This window comes from Mirounga leonina, unplaced genomic scaffold (genome assembly GCF_011800145.1).
Source record: "Mirounga leonina isolate KUSES-001 unplaced genomic scaffold, KU_Mleo_1.0 Mir_128, whole genome shotgun sequence".
Lineage (NCBI taxonomy): Eukaryota > Metazoa > Chordata > Mammalia > Carnivora > Phocidae > Mirounga > Mirounga leonina.
Genome location: NW_023270320.1, coordinates 19,829,832 through 19,835,903, shown reverse-complemented (window position 1 = coordinate 19,835,903; position 6,072 = coordinate 19,829,832). Strand labels below are relative to the sequence as shown.

Genomic DNA, 6,072 nt, shown 5'->3' with positions numbered 1-6,072 from the left:
ACATATGTATTTATAATGGGTAGCTTGAAGAGGAAAAGGACAAAAAGAAAAAGGTTGGTGTCCAATTTTTTTTTAACTTGAAAAATATATTTGTGAAAGCTCCACTCAGGACATTTCTGTTTCTGTTTCATTGCTTAGAACTGTGTCAATGTGTCACATGGTCACCAATGGTTGCAATAGAGTTGAAGGATAGAAGTATTTTTACCTGGTGCAAACCATCATTTTTTTAAACAAAGGATAAAGACGAATATTCACAGGTGCAAAGGCCTTTGTTGTCTTGAATTACTGGTCAATGCAGGGCTGTCTCTGGCTACATGAGAAAACAGGTCCCAGTGAAGACAAGCAATCTCAGGACATCTTTTCTAAAACAGAGGACATTGCCTAGGATGGTGATTTTTTCCCCCCTATTATCTTTTATTTCCAAATTATCTTTCTTTAAATTTTTTTTATTAGTTTCAGCCTAGGATGGTGATTCTTATTGCAGCATCTTACGTTTTATTACTAGGAGAAATCATTTCCAGATTTTGCAAGCAGGATGTTAGTTTTTGGTTGGTATGAGTTTTTTCTTCATAGATGTTTTAGTGAGAAGATAGAAGTGACTCAAGAATTTCATTTATTCAGACATGATCATAGGAAAGACACAAAATGTAGTATGACATGGCAGTCCTTGATTACATTGGTGGTTTCTGAAGTGAAAAAAATCCATGGGTAGATTTGAAAGTAATATTAGTTAATTACCTTCTGTGTGGTAGTACTAAGATATATACAAAGGTGAAATCTATTGATGCTGCATTTTTTTTTTTATTATCAAGTAGAATAAGTGAGATAAGAATGTAAATAATTCTAAGCTAAAACCTCTTTGAGGGCATTGCATATGGTTTGGTCAAGTTTTTTCTTCTAAATGTGTTTAATGCCTCATTGATAGAAGTAAATAGTCACTAAAAGCTTCCTAAATTAGCAATATAAAATAAAATGCTATAGATAAATTCAATTATAAAGATCCATATGCTGTGCTCTGGGGCAGAGAGGGGAAACAGATCTCAGACCGGGTAATTTGTGGACATTGTGGCTTTTAGCTAGGCCCTATGAGGTAAGTAGGACTTGGTTAGAGATGGGAAGATGCTGAATGAGAGGGAAACAGAGGAGAGAAGACTAACATGATCAGGTACGGTTTTCACTGAAGGAAGCAAGGAAAGGAGAAAGGAAGAAGATCTCATCTGCATCGCAGGGGTTCTTGACCTGGTCTTTAATCTTTGGACAATATGAAGCTTTTGAAGTTCTGAGAGAAGGTATCAGGGATATGTGGGTTGAAATGGAGAAGGAGACACTGGAGACAGGAAAATTAATCTGGATCTTCTGCCTGGTCTCCCTGACTCCAATAGTGAGGATTTAAATAAGATGGTAAGATTGTATTAAGAAACTTTAAGTGTTCAGAATTGGGAAAATTTTAATCCTCATTACAAACACTCTCTTCATTTTCTAGCCATGGCTTGCTTTCATTCATTCATGTATTTATTTATATTTATGTAAAATAATGTAATAAGCGCTAGGAACAGCAAACCCAAACTAAACAGATGGTCTTCCCCAACCACCTAGTACCCCTACTTCTTCCCAATTGATTTCTGTGGTAAGCATTTCTTTATTTCCTTTTTTATGTGGTTTTATTGCATTTATATGTATCTCTTAAAAAGCATGGTTTTTTAATTAATTTATTTTATTTTTATTTTGATGTAGTGATCCATGATTCATTGTTTTCGTATAACACCCAGAAGCATGGTTTTTTTAAAGGTGTTTTTAACTTTCTAGAAAGATATTATGTATGTATTATTTGGGGCCTGATGTCTCTCATTTAATATTATTTTGCTAAGACCCTTGACATACTTTAAAATGCAACTTCCTTTTGCATTTTTAATTATTTTTCTTTTAGTTGTTGATGAACTTGATAATGACCTAATAGTATTTAAATTAAATGACTTAATTTGCCCAGTTTATTTTTGTATTATTTTATTTTTTACTTTTATTTATTTGAAATTTTTAAATTTAAATTCAATTAATATATAATGTATTATTAGTTTCAGAGGTGGTCAGTGATTCATCAGTCTTATATAATACCCAGTGTTAATTATATCATATGCCCTCCTTAATATCCATCACCCAATTACCCCATCTCCTCCACCCCTTCCCCCCCACAACCCTCAGTTTCTTAAGATTAAGAGGCTTTTATGGTTTGTCTCCCTCTCTTATTTCATTTTGTTTTATTGTTTCCTCTCTTCCCCTATGATCTTCTGTTTTGTTTCTTAAATACCACATATGAGTGAGATCATATGATAATTGTCTTTCTCTGATTAACTTATTTCTCTTAGCACAGTACTCTCTAGTTCTATCCATGTCATTGCAAATGGCAAGATTTCATTTTTTGATGGCTGAGTAGTATTCCCTTGTATATATATATACCACATCTTCTTTATCCATTCATCTGTTGATGGACATCTGGGCTCTTTCCATAGTTTGGCTATTGTGGACATTGCTGCTATAAACATTGGGGTGCAGGTGCCCCTTCAGATCAATACATTTGTATCTTTGGGGTAAATACACAGTAGTGAATTGCTGAGTCCTCAACTTTGTGAGGAACCTCCGTACTGTTTTCCAGAGTGCACCAGCTTGCATTCCCACCAGTGTAACAGGGTTCCTTTTTTTCCCCTACATCCTTGCCAACATCCGTCGTTTCCTGACTTGTTAATTTTAGCCATTCTGACTGGTGTGAGGTGGTATCTCATTGTGGTTTTGATTTGTTATTCCCTGATGGCAAGTGATGTTGAGCATTTTTTCACATGTCTGTTGGCTATTTGTATGTCTTCTTTGGAGAAATGTCTGTTCATGTCTTCTGCCCATTTCTTGATTGGATTATTTGTTTTTTGGGTGTTGAGTTTGACAAGTTTTTTATAGATTTTGGATACTAGCCCTTTATCTGATAAGACATTTTAATTTGCCCAGTTTAGCTTGTTGTCACTGGGACAAAGTCATGAGAAGCCTGGATCCAAACTTAGTTTCACTTGCCATAGCCATGAAATAGTTAAATCTGTTAAATTCAATCTTAATATAATTGAAATGTCTTTGCTACCACCCAGTAAATATCAGTTATAAAATATGAACATAGCTTTTTTGGCTATGCACAGTAGGATATTTCCTCAGATGCACCATAGCGAGATAATTTCAGCAAAATATCATAAATTTCATGAATTTGTAGTTATCAACCCCCTAATCAGAATATTCATTAAATATGAGCTAAAGTAGTAAATACTGGATGTGCCAGTTACAAATGCATATAAAAATGATAACTCTGGGTGTTGCTTAATCTCTTAGATCAAGCAAAGCTGAGTACAGGAATTTTGTCATATTTGACTATTCATACGTTTTATTTTTTTTTTGATACCACTCTAGGAGAAGGGTCCTGAACTAGATGGATATTTTTTAGTTGTTCTCCATCTCTAGCAAAAATTTGAGACCTGATTAATCAAAATGCAATTGCCTAATTTCACAAGAAGTATACAATCTGACATGCATTTTTCCAACATTAAATCACATCATGAGGATATTTTTCCAGACATTTGTATCTTTCCTGGACCGTGGCTTTCCTTGCTGCTTGACAATCTTACAGGATTAGGGAGACTGGCTTATGCCAGTTTGCCCGGGCTTTCCATTTTTAACACTGAAAGTCTTGCATCCCAGTAGGGGCCATGCCTGTAAATGCTTTGTCAGGCATCTAGAATCTTGTATAATTAAGCCATGTCATGTATCAGTAATACACGCTCGTCTAGTGATGAATTTCAGAAATACTAGATTCTCATTTACATTTTAATATAACATTTGTACTATTTCAAATTTATATTTTGTAGTATATACAAAAACCCCTAAAATATAAATATTTAAAACCCATCTTTTTAAACTAATTTGAATTATAGAATATTTATAAAGTCATTTTATTTAAGTGTATATAGTAATCTGAACTAGAAAGACTTTCTCATTATGCTTTAATGAAGAAATGAGAATGATTTGTGGCTAGCATTTCAGTTGTTTGTATGCATTGCATGAGAATAATTTGTTTTAGCAATACTGAGATCGAAAGAGCTTCCTGTTTTAATTTTCTTTCTCTAAAAGGGCTTAGAAAAACTTACTCTCTTTGAGAGGGAATAGAGTGTAGTACTTTCAAGTACTGAAATCAAAAGTTGTGAGTACAAAGCCTGGCTCTTCCACATACTAACTATGTGATCTTGGGCAAGTTGCGTACGTTCATGAAAACATAATTTCTTGATCTTAGCATGGTATGATAATTAGTACCATTCAGGCTCTCTCCCCTCTGCTCTTTGGTGACTGCCCTCTCCTTCTCCTCCCCTGTGGGGCTGCACCAGCATGGGTCCCTGGCCCTGCTGGTTGCTCACTGCCCTCCTTCTGCTTCTCTCCTTTGTTGACACTACACACTGCCACACCTGCCAAATGCACCTACCCTGAGGTGCTGGGTACCTGGGTCTTCCAGGTGGGCCACCTTGGTTCCCAACATGGCATCAACTGACGACCACCAGAAAAAAATGTAGTGGTGCACCTTGAGAAGCTGGACACAGCATATGATAATTTTGTCAATACTGACCATTTCACCATCATTTACAGTCAAGGCTTTGAGATTGTGTGAATGGCTACAAGCAGTTTGCCTTTTTTAAGTGTAAAGAAGAGGACAGATGGCAAGGTAACTGGTTACTGCCACGAAACCACGGCTGGATGGGTGCCTGATGTGCTGGGCAGGAACTTAATTACATTTCACTGGAACTAAGGTGGGAACGACCTCTCAGAATGTGAACGTGAGCACGGCACACCTTGAGAGTCTTCAGGAAAACTATTCTAATGGGCTCTACAAATACAACCATGACTTTGTGAAAGCGATCAATGCCATTCAGAAGTCTTGGACTGCAACCACATACATGGCATATGAGACTCTTAACCCTGACACAGATTATTAGGAGAGGTGTTGCCACAGCCAGAGAATCCTAAGGCCCAAACCTGCAGCACTCAACTGCTGACATACATGAAATGATTTTATATTTGCCAGCATCTGGGGACTGGAGAAATGATTGTGGTACCAATTTTGTTACTTCTGTTCAAAACCAAACATTTTGTGGAAGCTGCTACACATTTGCTTCTAGGGATATGCTGGAAGCAAGAAACTGTATAATAACCAACAATACTCAGACCCCAATCGTGAGTCTTCAGGAGGTTGTCTCTTGCAGCCAGTATGCTCAAGGCTGTGAAGGTGACTTCCCGTACCTCACTGCAAGAAAATATGCCCAAGATTTTGGGCTGGTGGAAGAGGTGTGCTTTCCCTACATAGGCACCGATTCTCCACACAAACCAAAGGAAGACTGCTTCCGTTACTACACCTCTGAGTAGCACTATGTGGGAGGCTTCTCTGGGGGCTGCAAAGAAGCCCTGAGGAAGCTTGAGCTGGTCCATTATGGGCCTGTGGCAGTTGCTTTTGAAGTCTATAATGACTTCCTCCACTACCACAAGGTGATCTACTACCACACTGGTTTGAGAGACCCCTTCAACGCCTTTGAGTTGATTAATCATGCTGTTTGGTTGGTGGACTCTGGTTGGTGACTCAGGCTCTGGGATGGATTACTGGATTGTTAGAATTAGCTGGGGCACTAGCTGGGGTGAAGATGGTTACTTCCAGATCCACAGAAGAACCGATGAGTGTGCAACTGAAAGCATAACAATGGCGGCCACACCATTTCCTAAATTGTAGGGTATATGTCCCAGCATTTCATATTGACCATTATCAGTCATGAAAGGAGATTGATTTATTCACAGACTGGAGACTTTTATAGCAGCAATTTCGAAATATTACACACAGATTCCTATGAAGATTTTTGCCTTTAAAATGAAAACTGCCGGGCGCCTGGGTGGCTCAGTTGGTTAAGCGACTGCCTTCGGCTCAGGTCATGATCCTGGAGTCCCGGGATCGAGTCCCGCATCGGGCTCCCTGCTCAGCGGGGGGTCTGCTTCTCCCTCTGATCCTCT

The 6,072-nt window shown here is 37.9% G+C and overlaps 1 pseudogene; it reads left to right on the top strand.

Moving 5' to 3' along the window:
• The first annotated feature begins 4,410 nt into the window (after nt 1–4,410).
• On the top strand, nt 4,411–5,797 carry LOC118009862 (annotated as a pseudogene).
• The last annotated feature ends 275 nt before the right edge of the window (nt 5,798–6,072 follow it).